The sequence below is a fragment of the Strix uralensis genome, chromosome 22 (genome assembly GCF_047716275.1).
Source record: "Strix uralensis isolate ZFMK-TIS-50842 chromosome 22, bStrUra1, whole genome shotgun sequence".
In the NCBI taxonomy this organism is placed as follows: domain Eukaryota; kingdom Metazoa; phylum Chordata; class Aves; order Strigiformes; family Strigidae; genus Strix; species Strix uralensis.
The window spans coordinates 4,300,200-4,321,395 of NC_133993.1; the positions used below are offsets into that span (position 1 = coordinate 4,300,200).

Genomic DNA, 21,196 nt, shown 5'->3' on the forward strand with positions numbered 1-21,196 from the left:
GGCCCCTCAGCCCAGCCTGCGCTGGGCCGCCAGCCCTCCAAGGACACACAGCTACACCCACAGAAGTGTGGGGACTCCCCCTCAGCAGGGAGCCTGCACACCCCGTCCAGCTGCGCTCCAGCTGACCTGGCTGTTTGCCCTTAACAGCGCTGCTGCTGCAAGGCCTTGACCCCAAGTCCCCATCTACCCCGAGCCACAAGGTGGGCAAGGACCGTGCCGTGAGCACGGCTCTGCCGTCCACTCCTCCCTTCTCTCTTGCAATGCCACGCTCGGAGCAGGCGAGTGGCTCTGGCAGCAGGTTTGTGTTAAAGCTCCGCTGGATTTCCTGTCCCCGTGCGAACGGCACAGAAGTAGCGGGCAGAGTCCCGGGGGCCCAGGGCACGCAGCGACAGCGACGACTCGGACCGGGAATTGTCCCGGGATGCCCTCGCTCGACCCTGAACTGACTGACCGTACCTACTGAGTGACGAATCGTATCTGATGTAGGACACCCACTCGAGTCTGTCACCGCGTCTCTGACGGTACCACCGAATACCATAACTCCCGAAGAGGAAGCCGGCCCCGCGGCAGGAGAGGAGCACGGAGTCCCCGGGCGCTCGCAGCCCTCCGCCGGCCTCCAGCAGCCTCAGCTGCGCCCACACCCCTGCGGACGGAGAGCGCAGGCAGCCGGGCAGGGCGCGCCCACGGCCCGAGGCCGTTCCCCCGCCGCCCCGGCAAAGCCCCCCGGGCCGGCACAGCGCCAGCCGCCACCCGCCTCTGTCCCGGCCAAGCCCCGCGCCCGGGCCAACGCCCGCCTGCCCTCCCCGGGGCTGAGCCGCGCCTGCTGCCGCCCGTCCGGCCCGAGCCGCGGCCCCAAAGCCGCCCTGGCCTCCGCCTCGGCCTCCGCCTCCTTCCGCAGCCCCGGGCTCGCTGCCCTCCCCGCCCGGCGCTCACCTGCCGGCCCCGCGGCCAAGGCCAAGGCCAGGAGCCACGGCCCCAGCCCGGGCGCCATCATGCCCTGCCGCGCCGGGGCCGGCCGGGGCCGCCGAGGAGCCGAGCGGAGCCGCGCTCGGGCCCGCTCCTGCCCGCCCCGCCGCCTCGGCCCCTCGCCGGGGCAGCGCCGACGCCTGTGCCCGCCCACAACAGCCCCGCCCCGGCGCCCCGGGGCCGCGGCCCCTTCGCGGCAGGAGCAGGGGGGGCGCGGGGAGGGCCGCGGGGCAGGGCCGGCGGCACAGCAGGAGCGCGGCGCCCCGGCACACGAAGGCTCCTGGCCCTTGGCTCCCAGCGCGGCTCCGGCGCTGGCCCGCCTGCTCGCCCTGCCGAGCCCTGCCCAAGGGGGTCGGCGCCTCGGCCGGGCGCAGCTGGGACCCTTGTGGCCCCGGCGCCGGCTCCGGCCCCAGCGCCAGGGACGGGCTGTCGGCCCGCACATCCCCTCGCAGGCCCCTCCCCGTGCCCCCAGCCCGCCCTGGCCTCACCCCCGGCCCTGCCCGCGGGCCCCGCAGACGCCCGGCAGTCACGACCCCCTCAGTACTCCTTGCCCCACGCTCCCCCTCTCAGCTCCGCACACGCTCTCTCCGATGCCCCCAGACCCTGCCTGTGGGACACAGCTTTGCTGAAGAACGGCTTCTCCCACCTCAGACTCTCGCAGCTCTCCCAGTGCCCCCTTTGTGCCGAGCTCACACCAGCAGAGCCTGGCACTGCTGCTCTCTGCTCTCCCCTCAAGCCGCAGCAATAACCTGCTGCTGCCCCGGCCTGGGCACAATTGTGTCCCGGGGTTTCTGTGACGTTATTGCTGAATTGTACCGGTTATGGCTGGCATGGAGTTAGTTTTCCTCCCAGGAGCCTGCCTGCTGCTCTGTACTGGATTTGGGACCAAAACAGGCTTTGTAACACCCCAGTGTACTGGGTGTCGTAGAAGACACGGCCTTCTGGGGTTCTTCCACTGTGATGGCAGCGAGTGGGCTGGGGTGGGCAAGGAGCTGGGCGGGGGCACAGCCAGGAGAGCTGAACCCAGCTGAGCAAATTCCAGAGCACATGGGGTGGTGCCCAGCAATAAGGACTCGTGGGGAAAAGGAAGGAGAGGGCTCCGTTCGGAGTTATGGCATTTGTCTCCTGAGAAACCACTCTGTGATGAAGCCCTGCTTTCCTGGAAAGGGCTGAATATCTGCTTGCCTTTGGGCAATAGGGAATTAATTCTTTGCTCAATTCGGCTTGCACACGCAGGTTTTGCTTCCCCTATTAAACTGTCTTTATCTTGACACACATGTTCTCTTCCTTCTGCCCTTCTGATTCTCTCCCCATCCTGCTGAGGGGGCAGTGAGCCAGCAGCTCTGTGGGGCTCAGCTTCCTGCAAGGGTTAACCCACAACCATCCTTTGGTGGTGCCCAAGTGGAGTGGGAGCAGTTGGACCTAAGGCCAGGTTTGCGGGGAGTGTCCTAGAGCAGATTTACAGCTCTCAGGGGGTTTAGCTATGAATTGGCAGGCTCCTGTGCCTGCCACGGGGCTTGCTTGCTGGGCTTCAGTGTAGAGTCTGGCGCTTGTTGGTGGCTGCTTTTTGCTTTTGCTGTACTGGAGCTGCTGTTATGCCAGTGTGAGATGGAGTGTCAGGGCTTGTGAGCTGTGGATAAGGCCATGCCAGAACAGGGGCAGCCTGAAGGCCCTGTGGCTCGTGTTTAAGGCTGTGCCAGAGGAGCTGCTGCCCTGGATGGACTGTGGCCCCTTGATAAGTCCACAGTGAAGCAGAACATCACGATCCCTTCAGATCCCTCAAATTTACAGGACTACATATGTCCTAGTAACTCCTGACGGGTAACTTGTAGCTCACAAATCGTAACTTCTGACTCACAACTCATAACATGCAGGCCTATGGGCAAAAGGGTTCCCTAGGAAAGGGGGAGGGTGCTCATTCTTCCTCCTCTGCCACGGTGTGGGCGTCCCCTGTATCTCAGGAGGAAGCAGGAAAGCCTCAGCACTCCACCTGCGGTTGGATCCAATCCAGAAGCTTTTATGGCCAGCTCCAAAGGGTCAACACGTGCAGGCTGCAATGGATATGAATGAACTGGATGCACATTTTATGCACATTTTACTCTTGGAGCAGTTCAGGGAGGACTCTCTCCCATGGGAGGGACCTCGTGCTGGAGTAAGGAAAGAGTGTGAGGAGTTCTCTCCCTGAGGAGGAAGGAGCGGCAGATGAACTGACCACAACCCCCATCCCCTGCCCCCCTGTGCAGCTGAGAGGGAGGAAGCAGAGAATTTGGGAGTAAAGCTGAGCCCAGGAAGAAGGGAGGGGTGGGGGAAGGTGGTTTAAATGTGCGGTTGTGTTTCTCACTCTCCTACTCTGGTTGCTAATTGAGTGGTGGTGGTGGTGTTCAAATTGCATTGATGTTCCTTTGTTTTCCTTCCCCAGTCCAGCCTGTCTTTTGCCCGTGACCATAACGGGTGAGCCATCCCCCCCTCTCCTTGTCTTGAACCCTGAGCCTTCTGTTTTATTTTCTCCTTGCCATCCCTGAGGGAGAAGGAGTGAGTGAGGGGCTGCGTGGTGCTCAGTTGCCTTCTGGGCTTAAATCATGACACTGTGGAAATAACAAAAGATGGGAAGGGGGGTGTGTGTGTTTATGGAGGATGGATTCCATGCTGTGGGACCTGGGCATGTGGAATGGCTGGAAAATAACGGACATATTATGAGCGATCCAAACCGAGGGGCCTCACTGTAACAACAAGCTGCAGCTGTGTTCAAGGACAAAAACAAGGCTGAGACGGCCTGAGAAACTACATTCCTGCCCAAGAGATAAAGATGTTGGAATGTCGAAAACAGGGGGTCTACCTGGGGGGAGAGCATCGCGTGGACACCACACCGGGACCAATCATAGGGGGCAAAAGGGCGCGTGAACAAGTAGCTTTAGCCTATTAGCAATAAGATAGCGGCGCGTGAAGTTTGAGATAGAGTATAAATTGCTGTGTAACCTTTAATAAAGTGGCATCAACTTGATCACATTGGTCGTCTAAGTTGTGTCCGAGACTTCCGTGTCGGCAACTGGCGCCCGAACAGGGACCCGAGGGAGCCTCATCGAATACGCGGGACTCAAGCCCTGGGGAATCGGGACCCTCCCGTCGGTGCTCGCCCGAGCAAGAGAAGACGGTCCGGAGGGGGCAGAAGCCAACCGTAGCAGGCGCTGCCCCGGCGCCTGGGAAGACGCGCGCGCAATCGTCGGGAATCTCGCCCTGATCAGGTGAGCGGCTGGGGAGGAGATGGGGTCCGCGCTGGGTAAAGAAGAAGCGGCAGTGGTTAAGCTCCTCCAACACATACTCTCTAAGCGAGGAGTTTCTTATGATGAGGGGAACCTGAGGAGGGTGCTGTTGTGGGCTCGGCAGCACGAACTAATTGCTTCAGAGACCGCAGCCTTCGAGTTAACTACTTGGGAAAAGATCGGCGCGGCACTGTGGGATGACATTAGTTCAGGTTCCAAAGACAGTAGGAAACTTTCCACCGTGTGGAGAGTGGTCCTAGACACTCTGAAAGAAATGAAAGCGGAACGGCAGACCACCGCCTCCGCTTTCGCTGCCTTGTCAGCAGAGGCAGAAAGTGCTGGTGCCAAGGATTCCGCTACCGCTATGACGTTCGCGGGATCCCTGTTCCCTAAGGTGGCTCCAAAAAGGAGGGACGGGGACGCTGCACGCGCGGCACCCGTACGGCGCGAGCAAAAATCAGCCGATTTGCTCCAGCTCGACTCCCCTCCCTCAAGCCCAAAAGATCAATCACCGGAGCGCACGGGCCGGCCCCGCTCTCGCCGGCCCCCGCCCGACCCCCGCGCCGCCGCCGCCGCCGCCGCCGCAGCCGCCGCAGCTGCTTCCTCTTTAGAGGACGGCGCCTACCCACCCCTGCCCCCGTCCTCGCCCCCGACACCTCAGTCGCCGCAAGAACAATCTCGTTACGGTTTACAAGATCAGCACTTGCAAGAGTTAACGAGAAAGTTAGAGCAACTTGAAATCCGAATGCAGCAAGCGGCTCAGCCCACCCCCACAGCACCGCCGCCTCTTCCTTTTAACCCCTTCTTCCGCGACACGGGGGGGGGCGTTGGTCAGAGGGAAACGGTGGCTATCGGGTCTCCGCCACCACTGGCCCAAATGGGAGGGGGGGCACTGGCTCAAAGGGGAGGGGGGGCACTGGGACGCGCGAGTGGTAATAATAATCCGGCAAACCGTTGGCAGGGAGTTATTCGGGATGCTATAATAGAGGGGCAGTTTAACGAACTTGGCCCAATGACGTTCCCGGTAATAGTGACCCCACAGGGCAATGAGTGGGAAGCCTTAGATTGGAAAATGATTAAAGAAGCAAAATTAGCCGTAACACAATATGGGTTGAAATCACCATATACAAATTCGGTAATTCAGCATATCTTTACAGCACATTTATTGACTCCGTATGATGTGCGCATGATTGTACAAACCTTACTAACAGCTTCACAACAATTGCAGTTTTTCCAGCGCTGGCAAGTGGCCTGCGAGGCTGCGGCAGCCACACCCCGTCAGCAAGGAGACCCTCTATATGGGGTGCAAGCTCAGATGCTGATGGGGGCAGGTCCTTTTGCTAGCCCAGATTGGCAAGTGGGATTTCAACCAGAAGTGTTACGGTTAACCCAGGAATTGGCTCTCAAAATCATTCTAGCCGTACATGATGAAAAAGCGGCGCCAGCGTTTACAGGAGTGAGACAGGGGCCCACAGAGCCCTACCCAAAATTCATTGACAGATTGCATGCCGCCATTAATAGCAATCCTGATTTAAGTGATGAAATGAAAGTTAAATTCCTTGATATGCTTGCTTATGACAATGCTAACGACAAAACTAAGAAAGCTTTAAGCCTTCTCCCACGACAATCTACTGCAGGTCAGCTGTTGGAGGCAGCAGAGCGAATGCTTGATCAGGAGAAAGCTGCCTTTATGGCTGCTGCGGTAGGAGCTGCAGTAACACCAATTGTCAGAGGCAAACACATCAAAGGCAAGTGAGATAAGAAGTGCTTTAACTGTGGACAAATGGGTCATTTTAAATCAGAATGTCGTGCTCACGTGTCTCGTAAGAGGGGAAACGGGAGGCAGAGCGCGCCCCGCCCTCGCGCGACGACACAAGTCCAGGGTGCTTGGACCGCTGCTCCGCTGCCACCTCAGGAAGCGCAGGAGTGGACTTGGCAACAGCAGTAGCTGTTACACTTACAGACACTACAATACATCTGGTTGATTCTAATCTGGTGGGACCTCTGGGACATGGTTTAAGTGCCTTATTAATTGGACGTTCCTCAGCATCTAAAAAAGGTATTTTTGTCATCCCAGGACTTATTGATGCTGACTTTGAGGGAACAATTAAAATCATGGTATACACACTTACTCCTCCTTTGACTATCATGGAGGGATCGAAAATTGCTCAGCTAATTCCATTTGAATCAGAAGTGCCTAATGCAGAACAAAAGAAGAGAGGTGAAAAAGGCTTTGGGTCCACCGGACAACCAGATGTTTTGTTAGCCCTGGACATTAGTCGGGGGAAGCCAGAGGAGCAGATGGAGATGAGACACCCTAATGGACAGACGAGTAAATTACGAATGCTCATTGACACTGGAGCAGATGTCACAATTGTACCACTTTATCTATGGCCTAGTCAGTGGCCTTTACTGCCTGCTAATACAGGAATTCTAGGGGTTGGAGGAACTCAAGTCACATCCATCAGCAGAGACACAATAGCATTTATGTTTCCGGATGGCAGGCTAGTAACCACACGTCCCTATGTGATGCACTCACCTGTGGCGCTGGTGGGCAGAGATCTGCTCAGTCAAATGGGAGCTCGATTGATTACTTCGCCTTTTTAGGCGCGGCCACGGTAGAGCAGCCAATCCTAAAATTAACCTGGAAAACTGATGATCCCATATGGATCGACCAGTGGCCGCTAAAACTGGACCGGCTGCAAATTATTAAGGATTTGGTACAGGAACAGCTAGATGCCGGACATATCCTGCCTTCAACTAGCCCATGGAACACTCCAATTTTTACAATCCAGAAAAAGTCTGGGAAATGGCGTCTGTTACATGATTTGAGAGCGATTAATGCGGTTATCTGTGACATGGGCACCTTACAACCTGGTTTGCCTTCCCCAGTAATGTTACCTGAAGGCTGGGATCTGGTAGTTATCGATCTAAAAGATTGCTTCTTTACAATCCCCTTACATCCAGAGGATGCTGAAAGGTTTGCCTTTACAGTGCCATCGATTAATAAGGCCGAACCAGCAAAGAGGTATCACTGGGTGGTGCTACCGCAAGGGATGAAAAATTCACCCACGATCTGTCAGTCTTTCGTCGCGTGGGCTCTGGAACCCATCCAAAAACAGTATCCTCATTTACTCATTTATCATTACATGGATGATATCTTAGTAGCAGGAAAACAACTAGACTGCGAGACAATATTGGGCCAGCTAACGTGGAGTCTCAGGGAGAGGGGATTAGAGATAGCACCAGAGAAAATTCAGAAACAGGGACCATGGCTGTATCTGGGCTGGATTATTACAAACGCAGTGATTCGCCCTCAAAAGGTTAAAATCAACACAAAAATAGAAACATTGTCTGATGCGCAGAGATTAATTGGGGATATCCAGTGGGTTCGTAATATCTGTGGAATTACGAACGATGATCTGAAACCTTTGATGCCACTCCTGGGCACGTCTGTACAAGCTCAGGAGCGCCGTCAACTGGATGAGGATCAACAGCAAGCTTTACAAGTAATTAGCAACAAAATCATGACAACTTATACTCACAGGCGACTGGATGATAAAGCTCTTTCTTTTATGATAGTTAACTCTGGGGGTAAACGTGAACACCCATTGGGGCTTATTATTCAGTTGACTGAAACAAAACCAAATTTACGAATTTTGGAATGGATTTTTCTCCCTTTTCAGCCCAGAAACACAGTAGTTACACGTCCTGAATTATTTTCACAGCTTGTCATAAAAGGGAGGCAGCGAATTTCAGATATTTCAGGCATCGAACCAGAAGTCATCTACATACCTGTATCTCAGTTTTATTTAGATTGGTTATTATCTGCTTCAACTGTCTTTCAAATAGCAATTGCTGATTTCTTAGGTACTATCACCAATAGTTATCCATCGGATAAGCTTTTGTCATTATTATGCCATCAGCGGTTTGTACATTTACCCTTGCGATCAGAGGTTCCAGTAGAAGGGATAACTGTCTTCACTGATGCTGGACGAAAATCTCGAAGGGCTGCAGTCACCTGGAAGGAAGGGGACACCTGGGAACATCAATTACTCCCTGGAGTGCCTGGTGACTCTTTACAGACTTTAGAACTTCGAGCTGTTATCTGGACATTTCAACGCTGGTCTCAAGAACCTCTTAATATAGTATCAGACTCATTGTATGTGGTAGGTACAGTACAACGTCTGGAAAACAGCATGGTGAAACCTGTGTGAAATCCTGTATTACATACTTTGTTGTTACAATTGCTGACACTTTTGAACCAACGTCAGGATGAATATTTTATTATGCACATCCGCAGTCATCAACAATGTGGAGGCCTTGCGTTGGGAAACGCTCGAGCCGATCAACTTGTCGCTCCAGCCTGGACGGGCCCTGCCGTTAACACCTTTGAACAGGCCAGGCTGTCACACCAGTTTTTTCACCAATCAGCAAAAATGTTAGCCAGACAATTTCACATTCCTGTGGCTGATGCTAGAGGAATTGTGCAATCCTGTCCCGATTGCCAGAAGGTGGGAGTAGGCCTCGGTTTGGGAGTAAACCCCCGAGGACTCCAACCTTTACAACTCTGGCAAATGGATGTGACCCATATCCCAGAATTTGGCAGGCTTAAATATGTGCATGTTTCTATTGATACCTTTTCTCTAGCCCTTTGGGCAACAGCGCAATCAGGTGAAACAGCACGGCATGTCATCAAACATATGCATGCTGCAATTATGGCACTGGGCGTGCCTGCAGAGATCAAAACTGACAATGGTCCGGCCTACACTTCCCGGAAATTTACTCATTTTTGCCAACTCTGGGGTATACGTCACATCACAGGAATACCGCATTCCCCCACGGGACAAGCCATCGTGGAGAGAGCGCATCAAAGCTGTAAAAGCGCTTTTGCAAAAACAAAAAGGGGGAGAGGTCTTGGCTGCTGCAGAGCGACTTGCAAAAGCGGTGTATGTGTTAAATTTTTTGCGGTTCACAGGTGATAGAAATGAACCACCAGTAATAATACATAGTTTGGGTTTGAAATCTGGTACAAACCAATGTGACAGTAATGTTTTTGTTCAATACAGGGATGTCGTTACAGGAGAATGGAGAGGACCTGCAGAACTAAGAATGACCGGTCGGGGATATGCTTGTGTTGTTACAGATACCGGCGTCAGATGGGTACCGAGTCGATGGGTGCGGCCCTGGAAAGGGGAAGTCAGGAAGAACGACGCAGAGCACTAGGCTCACTCACAGGTCCTAGGCAGGGGTTCCTGCGTGTGTTTTTACAGGTAATAATTCATCTACGTAGGCCTCTGCAAACTGGACGGAGGACCCTGTGTTTTGAGGCACTTCAGAGACATGAACATCGACTGCACCTGGTTCTGACCTCGTTGCTAACAGCACTACATCCAGCAAACAGAGAAGCCTTTTGTCTTTTCCTGGGCTTGCAGTCATTTTGCACGGCTGTTCGAATACAGCCGCTTATCACAGTTCAGAAGTTTATACTGAAGCAAGCTGGTTGTCTGAAGTTGCCAACGAGCCAACATATCAGCAATCCACTTTTAGTTACAGAAAGGCAGGCTTAATTTTTTAGAAAACAGCAGTAGTTTGTTAAAGTTATAGGCTTAATTGAAAACCTTAGATAAAGGATTCTAGCAGAAATTGAGTTTGAAGCTTTGTAGACGTTTGGCTTTGCAGTGTGTTAATTAGAACAATAAGATAGTAGATAAGAGTTGTGGTGTTGGGAAAGAGTGGCTCTCGAAGCTGGCAGGTGTACCAGGACACCTGAGAAAGGAAGGTGAAATGATGACTACACGTCAAATGTGGGCCACATTTGTTCTGGTTTGGCTCACATTAAGCCATGAAGGGATTCTTGACATCGAACCCAGAGCAACCATTTGGGTAACCTGGGCAAACGCATCTGGGATAAAGGATTTCTGTTTGAGTCTACAACAAGCAGATGATCCTTTTAGGACCTGTTTAATTGGCATTCCGTTGCAGGAAAATGAAACTGATTTTGAAGGATATTGGAAACAACAGAGAGTGGACCTGATTGGCAGACCAGATGATGATAGTTGTTTCATTTTAAATTGGCCCTCCATGCGTAATGCAGCTTGGCAAAAGACAGTCATTGAGAATCTAAACCAGTTAACTTCTTTACCCTTGCAAGAATTGGATTTGTTGGCTAGTGTTACACCTGTTAAGTATGTTGATGTTACGGAGATGCCAAATTGCCATAATGTGGTTCCTCAGCTGCAGCCAGTGAATGGCACAGGAGTGGTTTGGTTTGGTGACCCATGACATATTTGGTTAACTCAGAATGGTCATCGAGATTTATTTGTAGGTTGTCAAAATGTGACAGGGCATTCTTCTTGGAATAATTTGAAAACAGGAGGATTCTCCGTAGAAACCACCGGAGGCTTTAAACTTCCACCTGCAGTGTTTCTGATTTGTGGGGATAGAGCATGGCCTGGTATTCCTGTACGACCTGTCAGTGGTCCTTGTTATCTTGGACGACTAGACTCGGGATGAGGGGCTAGTTGCAGACCTTGGTCAAAAGAGTATTGATAGTGCTAGTAGGTTTACTAATCTTGATGTTGCTTCTTCCCTGTCTGTTTCAGTGTTTGTGACGGATGTTGAATAGTCTGGGTGAACAAATGTTTAAGAAAAGAGAAGTCTGGATCGCTCAAAAACAAAAAGGGGGATTTGTGGAATGGTTGGAAAATAACGGACATATTATGAGCGATCCAAACCGAGGGGCCTCACTGTAACAACAAGCTGCAGCTGTGTTCAAGGACAAAAACAAGGCCGAGACGGCCTGAGAAACTACATTCCTGCCCAAGAGATAAAGATGTTGGAATGTCGAAAACAGGGGGTCTACCTGGGGGGAGAGCATCGCGTGGACGCCACACCGGGACCAATCATAGGGGGCAAAAGGGCGCGTGAACAAGTAGCTTTAGCCTATTAGCAATAAGATAGCGGCGCGTGAAGTTTGAGATAGAGTATAAATTGCTGTGTAACCTTTAATAAAGTGGCATCAACTTGATCACATTGGTCGTCTAAGTTGTGTCCGAGACTTCCGCGTCGGCATGGGCATGATGTAAATGGTATGGCATAAGGGGTGGAGACTCTGTTCGGTCTGGCTGGGATGGACTTAATTTTCTTCATAGCCCTTCATATGATGCTGCCTTTTGGATTTGTGACCAAAACACAGAGGTGTTTTAGCTCTTGCCGGATGGTGCTTGCACAGGGTCTGTGTTCACCATCTTCTGTGTTTCTCACGTTACTTTGCCAGTGAGTACCCCCTGGGTTGTGGGCAAGAAGCTGGGAGGGGGCACTGCCAGGACAGCTGACCCCAGCTGACCTAAGGGATATTCTGTAGCACATGGCATCATGCTGAGCCCCAAAAGCTGGGGCAAGAAAGCAGGAGGAGAGGAAGAGTGGAGGGTGTTTGGAGCTACGGCGTTTGTCTTCTCAAGTAACCACTGTGGGTGAGGAAGCCTTGCTTCCCTGGAAAGGGCTAAAAACCTGTCTGCTCCTCGGGAACAGCAAATTAATTCCTTGTGTTGTGAGGCTTGTACATGCAGCTTCTTCTTAAACTGTTAAATTGTGTTTACCTCCACCCATGATTTCTCTTGGTTTTGCCCTTCTGATTGTCTCTGCCATCCTGCCAAGAGGCTAGTGACTGAGCAACTCTGTGGTGCTGAGCTGCCTGCCAGGCTTAATCCACCGCAAGGACGAACTTAGCCAGCTGGGCATAACAGAAGAGACTGGAGGGGCAACCACCTGGCAGCAGCAATGATGTCATGGGAATAGCCTTGGCAAGAACTTGTCCAGGAGGCAGCGATGTGCCCCTGCGGCACAGAAGGTTCATGGTGGCCTGGCCTGCATCAGGCAAAGTCTTGCCAGCGGCTCAGGGAGCTGATCCTTCCCCTCTGCTCAGCACTGCTGAGCTCACCCCGGGACTACCGCCTCCACTTCTTGGCTCCCCACTACACGAGAGACTTGGGCAAAGAGGAGAGAGGCCAGCGAAGGCCACGAAGGGGCTCATGGGCTGGAGCACCTCTTCCAGGAGAGAGCTGCGACTGTTTACCCTGCAGAAGAGAAGGCTCAGGGCACATCCCAGCAGGAGCTGAAACACAGGAAGGGCGGGTGCAGGGAAGGCCGGGCCAAGCTCTTTTCAGTGGTGCCCAGTGACAGGGCAAGGGACAATGTGCAGCCTGATGTGACCCTACTTCACTCTCAGGGTGACCAAGTGTAGGGAGTGGCGTTCGGAAGATCTCGCGATGTACGGAAGGAATAGCTGTAGCCCTCCCTTGTTACGAGGTAAGGTGATGGATAGGCTTGTAATGTTAAGGACACACCCACGAAGGAGGTACTTGGTGAATGTATATAGGTAAGATACACAGTTTAATAAACGGACATTTTGTATCCATCATATTGGTGTTTGTACTGATGTCCCTGTGAAGGTCTTAACCTCCTGCAGCATTAGTCTGTGATCTGAGCGCCACTGACATGTGGATTGGCAGGTTTAATGAGGCAGAGCTAACTGCAACAACCAAGCACTGGCACAGGTTGCCCAGAGAGCTTGTTGGGTGGCCATGCTTGGAGGGGTTGACAAGCTGTCTGGAGATGGTCCTGGGCAACGGGCTGTAGGTGGCCCGGCTTGAGCAGGGTCTTGGGCCAGATGAATTCCTGAGATGGCTTCCAACCTCCACCTTTCTGTGATTCTGGGAAAGACTCACAGGCACATTCAGGGCTTTGTGGGTGATATGGGCCAGGGCAAAGGGGAAGACTGAAATTTAGACTTTGCTCCTCCCCTGATGACTTCCAGAAACAGCTTTTTATGAGAGTGTTGAGGAAAACTCAGTGTCCTCTTCTGGCTACAAGTTTCAATGCTGGAACTCAAGAGAGAAATGCACAAGTGATACAAATGTAACATGGGTGGGTAAAAAAGTAGCACCCAGAGGACTCAGGAGAGCTCTTCAGCTTGGGCATGTTTGCTGTATTTCTGGTGTTTAGTCTTCAGTTCGGTCTTAGAGTTGTTCTCTGAAGGTGCAGACCCAGGTCCCTGCACATGTGACAGGGTTGTACAACCCCGTAGCCAAACCCAGAGCCTGGCTTTGGAAGGATGAGCAAGAACATGCAGCCCCATTGGCCCAGGTGACTGGCTGCTTCCTGGAGACAGAGAGGCCAACTGCTGGCCACAGCCTGGTGCTGGGGGCAGGGCTCCTGGAGACAGTGCAGGGGATCGGATGCAATTCCATTGGGAAATGAGTGGCAGAGGCCCTCCCTTTGTCCCTCACAGCCACCCAAAGGCCCCTGCTAGGGAATTGCAGGGGGTACATGGCAACACGTTGGCAGTGCATGGGGTGAGGAGGAGAGACTAGAGGTCTTCCCCCTAAGCAGGACACAAGGGCACTCCCAAAGCATTTCCAGGCCCCTAAGCTGCCTCTTAAAAGCTCTGGCTGCCCATCAGGCCTGATGCTGTCCTTTCAGGCTCCCCAGAAAGGTGAGTTGAGGCTGTAATAGACCTCTGGATGTGGTCAAGCTTAACCCTCCTGCTCCAAGCAGCATCAACAATTGTAGGTGTTAATTTACTTCAGAGCAGCCTCTATGGGCAGGTTTGATTTTTGCTGACCAAAACCATGTGGATGACACACCAATATTTTATCTATTGCTGAACAGCGCCTATGCAGTGTCAGCCTTTTCTCTGTTTCTCATGTTGTACAGCTGACCCCAACCACACAAAGAGATATTCCGTACTGCCTGAAGTCATGTGAAGCAATAAAATCTGGGGGAAAGGGCGATATTTGGTGTTATGACATTTCTCTTTCCCAAGTAACTGTTATGCCTCATGAAGTCCTGGAAATGTCTAAACATCTGCCTGCCAATGGGAAGTAGAGAATGAATTCCTTTGTTTGCTCGGTTTGTGCGTGCAGCTTTGACTTTACCTATTAAAGTCTCTTTATCTCAACACACAAGTCTTCTCACTTTTACCCTTCTGATTCCCTCTCCCATCTCATTGTGGGTGACTACGCAGGCAGCTGTGTGGGGCTCAGCTGCCTACTGGGGTTAGGGACTGTAGGCTGCCCACAACCTTGTCCAGTTCAGTTTTGAAGATCTTCAGGAATGGAGACTGCACAGCACATTGACAAATCCCCCATGGCATTTTCTTCTCTGTGCTGAATCAACCCAGTTCCCTCATTCTCTCCTGGTATGTCAGACACTCCCTTGCTCATCTTCATGGCCCTTCATTGCATTTGCTCTGGTATGACCATGTCTTTGCTGTACTGAGGAGCCCACGAGTGGACACAGTAGTCCCCAGTCTCACCAGTGCTGAGCTCAAGAGCAGTCCAGCCCAATGAGCAAAGAGTCAGGTAAAAATGCCAGGAGGCCTGTATGGACAAACAAGGCCAGGGAAAATGCAGGCCCACTGCTGAATGGGGTGGGGGACCCGGTGACACAGGCCGTGGAAAAGGGTGGAGGTACTGAATGCCTTATTCACCTCGGTCTTTACCAGCAAGCCCGTCCTTCAGGAATCCCAGGTCTGAGAGTCCAGGGGGAAAGGCTGGAGCAAGGAAGATGCACCCTTCACAGTTCATGTCACTGAGCACTTCTCCAGTCCACAGTGAGTAGCTTTGTCTCTGCCCTTTCTGGGGAAGTCAGTGCAGAAAGCGTAACTGAATTCAGAATGCACAGCGTCCCCTCTCTCCTCATCCACCCAGACCCTTTGGCTTACTGTAGAAGGCTTTAAACTTGGTGAAGCAGGATTTCCACTTCTCCAACCCATGCTGAGTGTCAGTGAGGAAGGAGGGGAGGAGGTGCTCCAGGTGCCAGAGCAGAGATTCCCCTGCAGCCCGTGGTGAAGACCATGGTGACACAGGTTGTCCCCGTGCAGCCCATGGAGGTCCATGGTGGAGCAGATATCCACCCTGCAGCCCGTGGAGACCCCACGCCACAGCAGGTGGATGTGCCCTGAAGGAAGCTGTGACCATGTGAGATTCCGCATAGGAGTAGGCTCCTGGCAGGACCTGTGATCCCGTGGACAGGAGCCCAAGCTGGAGCAGGTTTTCTGGGAGAATCTGTGGCCCCATGTAGAGGAGCCGAGTGCAGCAGCAGGGGAAAAGCACGAGGAGGAAGGAGCGGCAGTCAAACTGTGTTATGGACTGACCACAACCCCCATTCCCCATCGCCCTGTGCTGCTCAGGGGAGAAGGTAGAGAAGTTGGGAGTGAAGGTGACCCTAGGAAGAAGGAAGAGTTGGGGGGAAGTTGGTTTTAGCTTTGTCCTTATTTCCCATTATCCTACTCTGATGTGATTGGCAATACTTTAAATTAATTTCCCCAAGACGAGTCTGTTTGGCCTGTGACGGTAATTGCTGGCTCATCTCCCTGTCCTTACCTCGACCCACAAGCCTTTCAGTGTATTTCTCCTCGCTGTCCAGCTGAGGAGGGGCACTGACAGAGTGGCTTGGTGGGCACCTGGTGGCCAGCTAAGCTCAGCCCATCACAGTGGTCTGCTGCTTCTTCCTCATCAGGTGATCTGGAGCAGGCACCCACCACAATGTCCCCCATGCTGATCTCTCTTTTCTAAAAGCCTGGCTCCATCCCCCACAGCACTGCTGTGAGCTACGGCACCGCCTCTCCCTGACCCCATAGCTCTGCAACCAGGCCTCGGAGGAGAAACTGGGCCGGGCAGGACAGGAGCTCAGGCAATGTCCACTAACCTGCACTTCACCACACACCTCTGAAGTTCCCAGAATAGACCCTCCTGCAGCATAAATGGTCTCAGCCCTTCAACCACACCTCCCTTCACTGCCTCTTCCTTCAAGCGATAGCCTGAGTAAGACATAAATGAAGGAATCCAGTGGATTTTCCATATTCCATACTATCCCCAAGTGAATGGGATTGTGGAATGCACCAAGGGGCTTCTAAAGCAGGGCCTAAAACCCCACGAACTGGGATGGTCACAACAGGTGCCAGATGCAGCAATGAGGGTAAACAGCCTGTGGGGAATTAATGGATGCCCACGACTTACCGCGTTCAGTCCTAAGCCTCCGTCCATACTCGCTGGGAAAAAGGAGACTAAAGACCCTGCAAACCCGCTCCATTCTCCTGGACAACCTGTTCTAGTAGACTTGCTCACCGTGGGGCAAGTACCCCTAACCCTAAAAGCTCCCATCAGTATTTGTTCGTGGGTGGCTACTGATGCCCATGGGAAAGAATTCCGCATCAACTGCAGGGGATTGTCCCTTCTTTCTAAGCATCATTGGTTTGTTATGTACACATTTGTCTGACAGGGCGCTGATCCCAGACAATGGGGGACCTGTGTTACTCTTGGAGCTTTCAATGGTTCTAGGCATTATCGGCTAGTTATTATTTGTAATTTGCTTACATTATTATATGGGAAAGATGTTTTGGGAGACCTGGTGTTCAGTCTTTGTCCTTGCAGTGACAGGACCATGGGTGGACTCCCCCAAACTACGCTGGGACCTACTATGAGGATTCATGCCCATTTGGAACCCCACTTACCCGGGCGTATGTATAACATCACTGCCCTCTGCCAGAGATGGCTTTAAGTTTAAATGGAATCATAGCTGCTGGGTGTGAAATAAATCCTTGTCAATTAATTACAATCAGCAATGGTATCCATATCCAGGACTTCTAATGCGTCCACTTCTCGGAAGGCTAACCCGGAGCTGTGCCTTAAGTTACCTTCTTGGGAATCGCCTCCCAAATTAGAAAAGCCTCTGAGTCACCCATATAATAGTGCATGGGCTGCACACTGGTGCTTGCAAACACCAAGGAGGTTGGGGGATGTAACCAGTTCCAGTGCTGGCTCATAGAGCTGGATGTGGTCCTGCCAGCACCACACCCACTGACAGCAGGACGAAGTAATAAAAGACTGGCTGGAGGGGTCTGATTCCACAAATCAAGTGTTAATGTATTGTACTACCCTGCTAGATGGGGGAGGTATCATGGTAACAAGTGATGAGGAAAAGGCTGAGGTGCTTAATGCCTTCTTTGCCTCAAGCTTTAATAACAAGACTAGTTGTACTGAGGGAATCCAGCCTCCTCAACCACAAGACAGAGACTGGGAGAACGACCCCCCGGCAATCCAGGAGGAGACAGTCACTGACCTGCTGCATCACATAGACACACACAAGTCTATGGGACCTGATGGGATACACCCGAGGGTGCTGAAGGAGCTAGCTGGGGTGCTTACCAAGATGCTTTCCATCATTTCCCAGCAGTCCTGGCTGACCGGGGAGGTCCTGACAGATTGGAAATTGGCCAATGTGACGCCCATCTATAAGAAGGCTCAGAAGGATGATCTGGGAAATGACAGGCCTGTCAGCTTGACTTTGGTGCCTGGGAAGCTGATGGAGCAGCTTATCCTGAGCACCATCACACAACACGTGTGGGACAACCAGATGATCAGACCCAGTCAGCAGGGGTTTAGGAAAGGCAGGTCCTGCTTGACAAACCTGATCTCCTTCTAGGACAGGGCGACCTGCTGATTGGGTGACGGAAAGGCTGTGGATGTTGTCTACCCTGACTTTAGTAAGGCCTTTGACACCGTTTCCCACATCATTCTCCTGGCAAAACTGGCTGCTCGTGGCTTGGATGGACACACGCTTTGCTGGGTAAAAAAACTGTCTGGATGGCCGGGCCCAGAGAGTTGTGGTGAGTGGAGTTAAATCCATTTGGCAGCCAGTCACGAATGGTGTCCCCCAAGGCTCGGTTTTGGGGCCACTCCTGTTGAACATCTTTATTGATGATCTAGACGAGGGGATCGAGTGCACCCTCAGTCAGTTTGCAGATGACACCAAGTTGGGTGGGAGTGTTGATCTGCTCGAGGGTAGGGAGGCTCTGCAGAGAGACCTGGCCAGGCTGGAGCGATGGGCTGAGGCCAACTGGGGGAGTGTGAATCAGGCCAAATGCCGGGTGCTGCACTTGGGCCACAACAACCCCCAGCAGTGCTACAGGCTTGGGGAGGAGTGGCTGGAGAGCTGCCAGTCAGAGATGGACCTGGGGGTGTTGATTGACAGCTGGCTGAACAGGAGCCAGCAGTGTACCCAGGTGGCCAAGAAAGCCAATGGTATCCTGGCTTGTATCAGCATTAGCGTGGCCAGCAGGGACAGGGAAGGGATCTTACCACTGGTGAGGCCATTTTGGGTCCCTCACTACAGAAAGGACATTAAATTACTTGAGTGTGTCCAGAGAAGGGCCATGAAGCTGGTGCAGGGTCTGGAGCACAGGTCTGATGGGGAGTGGCTGAGGGATCTCGGGGAGTTTAGTCTGGAGAAGAGGAGGCTGAGGGGAGACCTCATCGCCCTCTACAACTCCCTGAAAGGAGGGTGCAGAGAGGGGGGATGAGTCTCTTGAACCAAGTAACAAGTGATACGACAAGAGGGAATGGCCTAAAACTGCACCAGGATAGGGTTAGACTGGCTTTGAGGAAGTATTTCTTTCCCGAAGGTGTTGTTGGGTGTTGGAATGGGCTGCCCAGGGCAGTGGTGGAGTCCCCATCCCTGGAGGTGTTTAAGACTTGGGATGACAAATCACTGAAGCATCTGCTGGAGTTGAGAACTGTGGGAGTGTCAGCTCTGTGCAGCTCTGGCAGATTCAATATGTTAAGAGTCAAATCATGTGTTACTGGTAAATAATGAAGAGGTGAGCTGGCATTGGCCTGTCAGCCCTGCACAGCTGTGGGAGATTCAATACTTAAGAGCCAAATGGACATCAGCTGGTCAGCTCAGCCAGAGAGCTCTGTTTGGGGAGCTTGGTGAAGGTGCAGAGCTCTCCTTGAGAGAACTCTGCTTGGTGAGCCAGGCAGGAGATCTGTCCTGTGCTGGCTTGGAGAAGTGTCAGCTCTGCTCTGTGCTGGCCCAGAGAAGCAGCAAGGTTTGGAGGAGAAACAGGTCATGGAAGAAAGATAAGTCAGCTTGGAGAAAGTATGGCACTGTTTTTGGGAGAGAGGGTTGATGATTGTCTACTTGCTGATTGGCTTATCATGAAGTGAGAGCTAAGGGAGCGAGAGCATAGTGAGAGCATGAGTATGTACCATTGTAATAATAAAGGATTTTCCTTCTGCACTTCAAAGGAGAGTCTGTGCCTCAGTTGCCACAGAGAATGGTCAGTGTGAGGTTCATGGTTGGACTGGATGATCTTCAAGGTCTCTTCCAACCGAGATGATTTGGTGATACTGTGATTCTGTGTACCTGAATATCAAATTGTATTCTCACTTGAATCTCTATAGTATGGCTGGATTGAGATGTTCTATCAGTTTTACAACAAGGTGCCCTTCAAGATTTTATTTACCTACACCATTACCTCACACCAAAAACAAAGAGGGCTTGAGGGCCCTAGTGATGTCAGGCACATAATCAGTGGGGTGTGATATCCACATTACTATACCTGGCAACAACAGTTGGCCCTGGGCTTAGAAGGTGCCATGTTACCTGCTCATGTGATTGTGTAACCTCAGATAGTTTTGGAAAATTGAACTCAGCAATTGCTTGTACCAGGGAATTGAACAAGGTGTGCCTTTGTGGAAACAAGTGTGCAGACCCAACAAGCATCTAAGATGGTGTTGCTGAAGGAACATGGAGTGTGCAGTAGGCCGAGTCTAACTGAGGCAGAGTGCTGCATGGCCATCCACAATGCCACCACCTCTCTAGAGGAGACCCGTGCCAAGATGAAGGAGATGGCCAACAGGACAGGAGAACTGTTTCAAGCAATGAGACCGACGTTTTGGTTTGATGGATGGAACCCCAGGTCATGGGTCACATCACTGGGATCCTCGGGACTCGGGGTGGGAAAATGGTTTGTAAATATGGTCTTTGGATATTATGTGGATTCTTGCTTTTATTGCAAAGCCTTGCAGCAGTTAGATGTATGCTCTCTCACCTTCTGTCTTCTTTTTCCCCTGTACCTATTCCTGATGTACAGATCACAGTGGTCAAAGAAGAACTTGGAGGGTTTGAGCCATGGGGCGGGCAGGATGTGAGAGAGGACTTAAAACAACAGGTCCTGAAAGAAAGAGGCCTGTGAGAAACAAAGACTGAGAAAAACAGCCTGAGAAAGAGATAAAGGATAGTGCGGGGAAATGGAGGCCCTTGGAGCTGAGGAATGTCTCAAACACTCACAAGTAACCAAATTATTGACCTGGGGTAGATGGGGTGGAGGTCGAAGCTGATAAGGCTGCCCCAACACCACAGGATGCAGCTGGAGGGGGGAGCCCTGTGGAGACAGGATAGTTCTGCTCTGGGGCACCTGCTCAAGTTCCAAGGGCATCTGTCTGGTGATTGACATTTGCTTCATTATCACAAAATGAATATTAAAGTTAACACCCCTCAACATGCTAATGAGACTAGATCATGCTAATTACATCATCCCTTGAAACACCTTACCCCTCCCCATCCATGGGGTACGTAGGTATGTGGGTTGACCTAGGGGACTGACCCAAGGCAAAGGTGTATAAATTGATGTGGGGGCAAAGGTGGGGGCGACACACAGAGTGAAGTGAAGAGAAGAAGAAAGATGCTTTCTGGAACCCTCACTGGCAGGATTGATGCAGGAACCCAGACTGGAGATCTCTATTTCTCTATTCCCTCCACCTCCCTCCTTTCCTTTTTCCCCTTTGCCTTCACTACTATGAAGTAATACAAGGCATGCTGTATTGCTTGCCACAACTCGTTACATACGTAGCCAATTATCAGGTGTTCAATAAGTCCATCGAGGGAAGTTAATAAATACCTGGATTTTGAGACTTGTTTCACCATTGTTTACTCCGTTGGTGATTTACGAATCTGAGCCACTAGTCTCCCTTGCCTGATTCGGGATGTGACACCTTCACCCTCCATTTTGTGACACCAAACTGTGGTGACCAGCTGCCAGGAAGAAATGCTGAGAGATCTGTATTCCCTGGCAGGGGGTTCTCTGAGCACTGTGCTGCAGAGCTGCTCCACGGTGCACCAGG

General features: G+C 52.0%; 1 long non-coding RNA gene across 1 annotated transcript; it reads left to right on the forward strand.

Moving 5' to 3' along the window:
• Positions 1-3,634: 3,634 nt before the first annotated feature.
• LOC141953727 (uncharacterized) lies at positions 3,635-11,256 on the forward strand. Its single transcript, XR_012631981.1, has 2 exons — positions 3,635-4,208; positions 10,832-11,256. It is a non-coding gene; the product is annotated as an uncharacterized LOC141953727 (long non-coding RNA).
• The last annotated feature ends 9,940 nt before the right edge of the window (positions 11,257-21,196 follow it).